The sequence below is a fragment of the Eriocheir sinensis genome, chromosome 41 (assembly GCF_024679095.1).
Source record: "Eriocheir sinensis breed Jianghai 21 chromosome 41, ASM2467909v1, whole genome shotgun sequence".
In the NCBI taxonomy this organism is placed as follows: domain Eukaryota; kingdom Metazoa; phylum Arthropoda; class Malacostraca; order Decapoda; family Varunidae; genus Eriocheir; species Eriocheir sinensis.
The window spans coordinates 8,494,118-8,505,800 of NC_066549.1; positions in this window are offsets into that span (position 1 = coordinate 8,494,118).

Below are 11,683 nucleotides of genomic sequence, written 5' to 3' on the forward strand. Positions count from 1 at the left end.
GATCTAGGCCCAGGTAAGAAATCGGTCACTCCAGAAGGGAGGATGAATGGCTGGGTGAGCTGCATGTCGACTGTCCGGGCCGGGATTCGAACCTATAGGCCCGCGGATCCGTAGCTAGACACGCTAACCACTGCACCACGGGGACGTTCAGACATAGAATGAAACAGTCTGAATATGCCCAATTTTGTCTCCTTTTTTCACTTTCTAGATCCTTTGCGTCCCGGTGTGGCGATACGGATACCATTGTTCTCCTGCTAATAAGACCCCTCCCGACCATGTGTGTGTGTGTGTGTGTGTGCTCTCTACAATATTATAATGTGGGAGACGACGTGTGTGTGTGTGTATGTGTGTGATCAATAACTCCCAACAGTGGATGGATGGGAAATACGGAAAGTCGAATAGGGTCGAAGTAATGATCTGTGTGTGTGTGTGTGAGAGAGAGAGAGAGAGAGAGAGAGAGGGAGAGTACTTAGCCTATCAATAGCTTCCTGGGCTCAAAACGCCAGGGCCGAAACCCCAATTGAGAATGTAGCTCGCTCCCTGTATGCTACAACTAGGTAAATACAACTATTATAGCTATTATAAATACACGCTGCTTTCGTGGTGGAGTGGTTAAGTGCCAACCCAGCAGACAGGCCCACCGTTGTCAGATTATCGTACTCAACATCGTATTTACCAGTTTCTGACCCATGACTATTGCAAAATAACGCCAACTATAAATGAATCTAAGTTTTCGGGGTGGAGGAGACAGTTTTTGGGTCGGAAATCAGTAAATATAAGAGCCTGAGTACGACAATCTGGCACGTTGGACACAGACAGTGAATGAATTACACACTAGCGCCAACGTTGCCAGATGGTCGTCCTCTGCCTCTTATGTTTGGCGATTTCCGATCCAAAAACTGCCTCCTCGACTCCAATAACTGCCTTTAGATATAGTGATCGTTAAAATGGCTAATTATTGGTGGGTTTTGGCAATAGTTATATCTCAAAAACGGGTAATTGCGAGGGTCTGAGTACGGTAATATGGCATCGCTGTCTGGTCTCGTTACCAACTCGACGCCTCGATCACACCTCTCCGGACCCTCCACCATCTCCTGAAATATATATCCGTTGTCTTTAGACCCAATATGATAAAAAAATCACACAGAAGAAATGAAGTATGCCGTGATGGAGAAAAAAGATGATCTGAGTATTATAGCCTTTTATTTGAGACTAGTCCTTGTAGCTGCCAGTCAGTCATCAACAGCCATGGCGCCTGACGAGCAACGATGCCAGATTGTCGTACTCAACCTCCTGTGTTTGCCGATTTCCAACCCCAAAACTGCCTCGTCCACCCCAATAACTGCCTTTATATAGAGTTATCGTTAAAATGGTTAATTATTGGTGCTTTTTTGGCAATAGCTATGGCTCAGAAACCGGTAAATACGAGGCTCTGAGTACGATAATCTGGCAACGGTGCTGATGAGTGCGTGGCGGGGATGTATATATGTGTGTGTGTGTGTGTGTGTGTAAAGGATTTCCTCGTCCTTCTGCAGCCACAGGTAAGAATTAAAACTACCTTCAGAGTGACTGTGGTGCCGGGGGCCGTGGTGTGAGGTGGGGTCGGGTGTGGCGCCATCAGTAACTACCAAGGAGACTATATGGTTGGTATTAAAAGGCACCTTCACTTCTCACATCAACCATTTCTAGAGGTCAAAGAAGGGGTCACTCGGGTTCTAATGAGTGCTTCTTTAGGTTCACGGTGAAGAGGAAGGGTCTAGACTACCACCAGGGTCATAAAACTATACCCATGAAAATGCCCACAACTCCTACGAAAGCCTTGTCAAATATGTGAACTTGGGTGACGAAATGTTTTAAAATACGACCCTATAGTTCTAATATAGTCTCCTTGGTAACGTGTTCTCCGGGGCCATGTTCTGCTCACACCACTCGGCTGTTCATCTTTAATCTCCGGTTTGTTAGTTAATGGACACCTGGGGAACCCCTAGAAAGTTAGCGAGTAGTGGGCTTTTTTTTATTGTTTCCTTTTTTTGGTGCCCTTGTGCTGTCTCCTTTGCTGTAAAAAAAAAAATAATAATAAATAAATAAATAAATAAATAAATAAATAAATATATATACCTCCATTACCTAACCTGGATGTCACACTGGCCCTCTGTCCCGGTGTGCCGTTGTCTCGTCCCCTTGAATTAGTTTTGATAATAATGCGCAGGGAACCTATCATACGGTACTGACATACAAGGGGTGCAGGTTATCTCATTTATCACATTTACCGACATACAAGGGGTGCAGGTTATCTCATTTATCACATTTACCGACATACAAGGGGTGCAGGTTATCTCATTTATCACATTTACCGACATACAAGGGGTGCAGGTTGTCTCATTTATCACATTTACCGACATACTAGGGGTGTAGGTTGTCTCATCACATTTACCGACATACTAGGGGTGCAGGTTGTCTCATTTATCACATTTACCGACATACAAGGGGTGCAGGTTATCTCATTTATCACATTTACCAACAAACAAGGGGTGCTGGTTTTATTTATCACATTTACCGACATTGTACCCAAGTTTATTTTTGTTCGTGGGGTTGGACATTCAATGAATTTCGTAATGTCTTCCAGATGCTTTTCCCCTCTTTTATTGCCTACTGCTACTAGTTTCTCAAATTTCCTCTCTGTTCCCTCTATACTATATAATCCCATCCCATCATTTGCATAAAGCAGTGAGTTAAGCTCAGGCCCGGATTAAGCTTGCATTGGGCCCTACGCCACCCACAGTTTTGCCCCCCCTGAATAAATTAGGCAAGATCTGGACAATTTCATATTTTATTGAAACATCAGAATGAATTAATGATACAATATATTTAATACAGATTGTCATCATTTTTATTTTCTTTATATTTTGTATTAGCAGCATACATACCATACTTATGTACATAGGTAACTATAGCAGCTACACCAATGCCCATTTTCTTGATTTCTCTTGTGAAAACTGTTCAATTATGGTTTCAAATGTCATTGAGGAGGTGACATCATTTGCAATTGACATAACAGACAAAGCATTCAGTCGTTTTTGAGTCATTGTTGAACGAAATCTGTTTTTGATCAAAGACAGTTTGGAAAATGAACGTTCACCTTCGCAGACTGTGACTGGTAATGTTAAGAACAATCGCAGAGCAGTTGATATATGTACTGTCAAATGTTGACTCTACAATTGGATTCTTCCTTAAGCATTTTAACAGGATATGAGGATCACGATCCAACTTCATATGGGTTAGAAATTCTGAGAATGTTACAAATTCATCCTTGCAGTGGGGTTCCAAGTCATTGATGTATTTTTTCACCAAGCTGGATATATCAACTCTCAGCTGTGCAGTATCATTCTCCCTCAATGACTTGGTAAAGGCAAAGTCGTCATATATCTTGTGATAAGCCTGGCGACGTTGAGCTAAACTTGCATGTAACTTGTCAATGATGACAATACAACTCTGTACAGGGAATTTTTGCGCATCTCGAAGATCTGCATCAGGTTCAGCAGAATCATCAGCTTGATGCCGCCGTCTTCTCTCCCGTACCTTTTCCGATACATATTCTTGCTGAACATTTTCCATGAGATTTCTTGCATCATTCTCCAGTTCATCAAATTGACCACGAAGCTCAGCAACAAAACTTTCAAGTGATAGAAACAATGATACAGCCATGTTGATATCAATATTTGTGCTTTGGAGAAGAGTACTAGCTTTTTGAAAGCGCTGGAGGATCTTGTTCCAAAGAACACACATAAATGCATTTTCAAGAAGGCACATTTTCTCTGCAAAAACTGATGCAACAAGTCGAGCATCTCCTTTTAGTCCCTCATTGTCTGCAATTTCATTTAACATACCATAGATGCTAGAGTAGTTTAAGTGCAGTGCTTTCACTGATTCAGAATGGAAATGCCAATGTGTGGAAGATAATGTTTTTAGGGTTAGAATTCTACCATTTTCATTAGGTGACAATCCCTTTGTTAGTAAATTCCAGCTATTTTTTGATCCAACTGAATATGCATATAATTCCTGCACAAGTTCAAAGAAATTGCAAGCACTGTTGATTTGTGTTGCCAACACAAACAAGTTTTTGCTATTTTATTTTATCTATTTATTTATTTCTATAAATTTTTTTTCTCGATCAACAGTCCAATGAAGCATACTGATCTCCCTGAGGCTACAGGCATTCCGGGATTTCCATTATGTGGGGGCCCAATTATGGGTCGGGTCTATCAGGTTTTGTGGGCCCCTCAGTGCTTGGGGCCCTACGCCATGGCATACTTGGCGTATAGGATAATCCGGCCCTGGTTAAGCTGGTTTAGGTTCTAAGACATCTCATCATCATATTCATTCTATTTGGTACATTTCTCATTGTTTTGTGTTGTATGTTGTTTATCTAAATACATATAGTTATTGATCCTGTGTACTCCTGGCATATTCCAGTTATTACATTAATTTGTAGTTTATCTCATCTCCAATGTATAGTTCTATAATTACTTTCACTATTTTGGGGTGAATTTTATACAACTATAATGTTTCTATTACCTTTTCCCATTTAATGCTGTCAATGCTGGTCCACCCATTGATGAACCCCCACCCTTCCTTGGTGAGGTTTACATAGATTTACGTAGAATCTGTGATCTAGCCCATTTATTGCTCATGCAAATCCCAGTCAACTGCTTAAGTTGCAGAGACCTGAGCAGTCAGGGTTCCCACCAGATGAATCGACAACTTGTAGTGCGGCGACGAGCCTGGTGGGTGAGCCTCCCATAACTCACTGCCAGTGGGGGGTACCTCTTTGGCCGACTGGTTTAGGAGTGGCTCTCCTGTCTCGCTGGTCGTGGGTTTGATCCCCGGCACTGGCAAACCTTTCCTTGTCTGGATTAATTTATCGTGTGTTTCGTTACGCAGTGGCCGTGTGGGAGTAGAGAAAAGCGAAAAATTCTGGCATTTCACTGGTGGCAAGGCGGTGGCATCCTCTCCTGTGGCTCTGTTGTGTCACCCGGAGTGGGTAACAGGTAGAGTGATGGCCCATGCTCTCTGAAGTTCATAGAAAATGGGAAATCTCAACACATAAATAATTAATCTCCATAGGAATGGGGAGCCGTGTAGTGCGGAGACGAGCCTGATGGGCGAGCCTCCCATAACTCACTCTTCCAGTGGGGGGTACCTCTTTGACTGACTGGTTAAGGAGTGGCTCTCCCATCTCGCTGGTTGCGGGTTCGATCCCCGGCGCCAGCAAAACCTTTCCTTGTCTGGATTAATTTCTCGTGTGTTTTGTTACACGCAGAGGTCGTGTTGGAGTATAGTAAAGAGTAAATTCTGGCAGTTCAAACTGACTGTTTCCTAGTGTGATACCCAGAAATTAGACCAGTATATTTAAAGTGAAACATGTATCCTAACATCAGAGAGCAGGGTGAGGTGAGCCAATATGCATATCCATCAAATATTTCCCCCCTCCTCCTCCCCTCCAAGTTGTTGAAACTGGCGTGAGAATAATTGTTCGTTCAATACCTAGTTTGTGTTCTAAATTTTAGTCACCAGAGAAGTCATTGATTTTATTGATAACCTTCCTCTTTCCAATTCTATTACATACTTAGTCACACTGTGCCCAAGACTACCCATGACTCTAGGGTAAGGTCTTGGGTGTTGATGTGAAAGGGTCGGGCATGTCCTGAAAGAGGTTTAGAAACAGTCGCCGGATGCCGAGCAGACGTTGGAAAGGGAGTGTGGGGTCGTGAGGGTTAGCGCAAAAAAGTATTCCTTGTTAAACTTTCACGAGGAGTTATCAAGGGTCTGGACCAACAGTCATTTCCGGTTGAGGTCTGAGGTCTAAGTCGTAAAGACTGTCGGGGCCATTTTTTGAATTTTGACCATTTCCTGTCGGCACAGTCATCGGTGCCGACTGCTTAAGAATAATGAGGGACTGTTGTGATGCCAATCTTCATCTAATGAAGGACTTTTGTGATGACTGTCAGCTCAGAAATATTGATGTGTCGAGATGCTAACTGCTGATTAGTTTGCAACATGTCCCAAGAATATATTTTTAGACGGCGACTGTCTGCCAACCACTTAGCAGAGTGTTGGCCAGCTAATTTTTCTCACTGGATGTGGAATCCTCTTGCTCCATTTTGTATATTAATTTATGAAAATGCCATGCTGCATCCTGCGGAGCAGTCAGGGGTGAGCCCACATGCGTCGCTTCAGCCTTTTCTTCTTCTTGTTCATCCTCCTGCAGTCCTCGACTACCTTCACTGCTGCCATCAGGAGCTTTATATATTTTCATTTTGCAATTACAAGCACAGCAACAACTTCTGACATGGTTACGTTTCACTGGCACAAATTTGGGAGCCAGCACAGCACGCACGCACTCTTGCTGCCTTTCTCTTGGGTTGAATGACACAACTAGGGTTGCCACCGTGAGGTCAGAAAAATGTGGAATGCAACATCTCACTCTCCAATACGGAATGGATCCATATTTAATGAACGGGTGGCAACCCAAAAAATTTCTCTAGCCTGCCATAATTGACAGCTGCTGCCCGCTGCTGATGGAGGCAGGAGGAAGGGGAAAGGGACATTAAGTCACATATTTTACATGTATTTTAGGATGTACCTTGACAAATACATAATTATACGGGCTGGTTTTGTGATTAACCAAAATATGTGCTCTCTACAATTTTAAGCTAGGTAATTAATTTTATCTGCTTGACCATTCAGACAGTTAGATATGGAACAAATGGCATTCTTTATTGGTTCAAAACGGAACGCTACATTTCACTCGAATACGGAATGATTCCGTACGGTACTTTAAGTGTTTAAGGAACGGGTGGCAACCCTAGAAGCAACGGGAAGTCTCGGTCCATATAGCCCATATACCCCAGGACCCATGAAGAGTGCTATTAAGATGTCTACGGCCAAAATGTCCTTTTAAAATTCTGGGTAGAATTTGGCGACGGTTGGCAAGGCTGCCGCCAAGACAGTTGTGAGGACGGTGGGCCAACTCCTTGGCAACTATTGGCCAGCTGATCAGCCAACCAATTCACAGACAGTGTGCAAGACTGTCATCGAGACTGTCTGCTACTGTCGGCCAATCGGTCAGCAGAGTTGTGGTTGTCGTAGACTTGGCGCCATTTCAAAAAATGACTGTTGAGACTCATCTTGAGACTAGTTGCCAGCATTTGGCCGCATGTCCCAGACCATCAGCAATCAGCACTAGTCGACACCAAGACGTCAAAAAAACCTCCCCCCATTCTTAGAGCATGCATGGGAGCCGACTTGTCAGATCCAAAAGTCGCTGGGTTGTCCCCAGAGTTGGCACAGTGTGAACTGCTTAATAGTTGTTCAAGATAGTGACTTCTTCATTTGAGAAGTCGGCTCCCACGCTCCAAGAATTTTTTGGCGTCTTGGTGTCGGCTACTACGGTTCCTAACTGTCAGGGACATTCGGCCAACTAGTTGGTAGATTGTCTGTCAACTGGTTGGCCGACTAGCTGGCCGACAGTTGCCAAGGAGTTGGCCGACGGTCTTCCTGACGGTCTTGGCGACTGTCTTGTCCTACATCATATTCCTCTATCATAGGATACCTGGACCAAGAAAGTGTGCATAACAATGGTGGGTCTCACCAGGAAGTCACTCGACAGATTGGCCTGGCCCACGGCATAATGGACTCGCTCAATACGAGTATATGGCGTTGTCGATATCTATGCAGGCAGACAAAGATTCGAATCTTTAAGTCGCTTGTGCTCCCTCTTTTACTGTATGGCTGTGAGACATGGACTTGAATAGTGACTTGGACAGGTGTGTTGATGCCTATGGTACTAAGTGCCTTTGCAGGATCATGGGGTATCGCTGGAACGACTTTATGTTGAACCAGTGACTACTGTTTGAAACCGATTCGAGGCCTTTTACCAGCTTTGTCCGTGAATACCATTTATGGCTATATATATAGGCACGTGGCATGCCTCCTGGATGTCGATCCTGCTCACAGGGTTGTTTCTGTACGAGACAACCCTGAGTGGAGGAGACTGAGGGGACGCCCTTGTAACTCATGGATGGGGCAGGTCAGTCGATCGTGCTGGGAGGGACTTGGGATGGACAGGGCAGCTGCATCGGAGCTTGCTTAGGAGGACTAATGGAAGTATAGGTGGTGAGTGAGTGAAGCGATGCGGTCCCGGGCGTATGCTCCCTATTTGGTAGTAGCAACTGAATGATCATTTATCAAGCCAAATACATGATTGTAGTAGTTAAATGCAGAAAATATGATTTCAATTCAATTCCACCTGCACTTAGCATTTTCAAGGCCAGTTCTTTTTTTGTTTTCCTTTATCTGCATACAGAATCATGTTAGTTAGGACTGCCCCTCCCTCCAATGTTTATCTTTTAATTATTACAGGTAAAGGGGTGGCATATGGTATAGCTGTGCATGACCTTGGTGCTCAGTGCTCATCTCCATCTCATTGGCCCTTGAGCCTATAGTGGATGAGAACCTGGGACACGGGTAAGTTTTACATCCCAGGTTTGTGCAGTTTATCTACCCCAAGTTTCCCCAGGTATGCATTTATTAACTAACCCAAACAGGAAGATGAACAGCGGGGTGGGTTGCCTGTCGACTGCCTGGGCCGGGATTTGAACCTAGGCCTGTGGATTTGTAACTAGGTGTATTAACCACTACACCACAGAGGTGCATATTACATGCTTCGTACATTAATCTTTCAGCTTGACTAATTGGTGCATCATGATCCACTAGTAGTAGTTTTCTAACCTCCATAGAATGACAGTTCCAAAGCTTAAATAGTTTATCATCTAGAATTAGTAAGAGAACAGGTTTGCAAACAGGGCAGCATCAGCACAAGTGATTTTTTTATGAAAAGTAAGAGAAAGGTGATGTGCATCACCATCATGCATCTCTGATATATTGAAAATTCATTAAAGATGATTGTCAACTCCTCCATGTTCTTTTACAGTGAAAGGGTAATTACTGCTTCCATGCCATGTTCATATGTGGCTATGACTTACTGATATCTTCGACAGACATGCAAGGCAATAATTTATACAGTGCATTCTGAATTTTTTTTTTTCGTCTATGGCGCCGGTAGGCTTGCATGGAGGGGCCTGATGGTATGTCTCAGCCCGTTGTGGCGCAGGCAAGTATTTTTATAGTGGCGCCATCTTGCATTGGCTCATGCTGCCCCCCGGAGCTCATCTTTGATCCTAGAATCTAGATTCCGGGTTGATGGGTGGTCTTCTGGACAGCATGTGGGTAGTCTTAGGCCACTCGGCAATGACTGAAAAATCGCGGCTTGTGGCACCGGGCGGGGTGCGAACTCGCGTCGTCCTAGATGCGGCGCCGTCACGCTATCCACTCAGCCACCGCCTCCCCGAATGAATGTAATAAGTTATGATGATAATCAGGATTCATAAAGGGGTCATGTATGTTTTTGCCTTGATGATTAACAAAGAAAATTATATATTATGGGGAGGTAGGTGGTGGCTGAGTGGTTAGTGTGGCGACGCTGTGTCCAGGAGGACGTGGGTTTGAGCCCTGCTTGCCACCACAGGTAGGATTTTTCAGGCACTGCCAAGTGGCCTAAGACTACCCACATGCTGTTCTGAAGATCACCTATCAACACGGACCCCAGATTCTCTAAAAGAGGTTCAAAGATGAGCTCCGTGGGGCAGCATGAGCCAAGCAAGATGGTCATCATCATAATCATTTCATCGACACCTGCTCCTAGGAGCTCCCACCAGGGGATGGCCACGGCAGAAGAGTTTCCAACTTTCTCTATCCAGACACTCCCTCCTTGCCTGCTCAAAGTTTCTCAAAGATCTTTTCCCCCTCTCCCTAACATACTCTTGCACCCTATCCCTCCATTTCACTGGAGGTCGTCCTCTAGCTGTGCTATTATTGTATTTCTCAAATCCCTCTTTACCTCCATGCTCACACTTCTGCCATTCATGATTCGTCCCAAAGACCCTACCACCCTTCTTCCCTGCAATGCCCTTTCTCTTATCTCTCCCTCCGTACCACCATGCTTACACATAACTGATCCAAGGTACTTAACTCATTGACCTCCTCCATTTCTTCACCATTCAAAATTATTATGCATTCTTTTTCACATTCAATTCCCACACTATATGGGCATACAAAATCTACAACCTCACTTCTACTTCGCTTACAAACCATCACTTTACTCTTGTTGACATTTACTTTCAGCTGTCTCCTTTTACAGACACTATCAAAAACACTGACCAAATGGTGCCACTATAAACACTTGCCTGCACCATAACGAGCTGGGGCTGACCAGCAGGCCCCACCGAGAAAGCCTACCGGTCCCATAGGCTGGGGGTAAAAAAAAAAAAAAAAAAAAAAAAAAAAAAAGTGGAAGAATTCAATAATATTGATACTAATGTAGGATTCGTTACTCAGGTCTATTTATGGAGCTTTCCAAGGCTGGTGGGTAATATAATTTGTTTTCTTCTCAAACTGATAGGAATGGAATTATGTCCTATATAAGGTTAGAACAAAGACTGTTTATGGATAAAATTTATGACAAATAATGTTGACTTCAGACAGTGTTGTCAAGGAAACATCCATCATAGTAAAGACCTATTGTCATTGACTGATCACAGTTTTATATTAACACTCCCACAGCTATCATTTTGCAGCACCATGTATTAGATAGCTGAGAGTAGTTTTGGCATAAATAGTTGCAATTATTTTTGTTATAGTAACAATGTCTCAAAAGTTCAAATACTAAAAAGAATTGTATCATACATGGACTATTGACACAGTGTTTCATCATTGTATTTGCCAAACATCACAGACCATTACTGTGCCATATTCTGGTCACATGATATAAATATCTTGGAGCAAATATGGGGTTTTAAGTGTCAGTTGACAATCCATCGTAAGTGAACAAGTAGGGTTGTCCTGTTGTGGGCGTATTTTGAGAAAGGTATCAGTCAGCAGGGTGTTGAAATCTGAAGGATCCCTAATAGACGAGCAGTGTGCATATATGACTACTGATGAAACATTTTCATGAAACAAGTTATGTAGAAGACTGGCCAAGAAGCAGGTGGCAGCCAATAGTAATGTCACTGCATTTTAAAGTTACATGAGTAGTATTAGGTCCCCCTGCATCTGTAGAAAGTTGGTGATTGGTATGCTATGTCCAGACTAATTGTGGGAGCAGTTTTTTTTAACACCTGTAACTTTAGCTGTATGTATATCCTTTTTTTTCAGAAATTTGTGTAACTTGCAAAAAGAGTTAAGTTATTGCTGGTATTAACAAGATGGAGCCACGAGTCACATTAGAGCAAACAATGGAGATGCTTTAGGGCTGTCCAGGAATGACTTGTGTAGGTGACTTATAATGAAATGCAGTCTCCTCGTAGGTCTTTGCAGTATTTGCCACAACAGCATGAGGCACCTTGTTCACCTGTTCACACTGTTATCATAAGATTAATTCAATCCACAGTCAAGAAAATTGAAGTGACGATTATTTTCTCCATCTCTGGCATCAATATTGACTGCCACCTGCTGATTGGTCTTTCTTCTACGTATACTCTTCATGTCCCCAAAATGTTTGATTAGTAATCTTAACATATAGTTTGTCTATCAGGGAATCTAATACAGAATTCAACCCATCACTGAC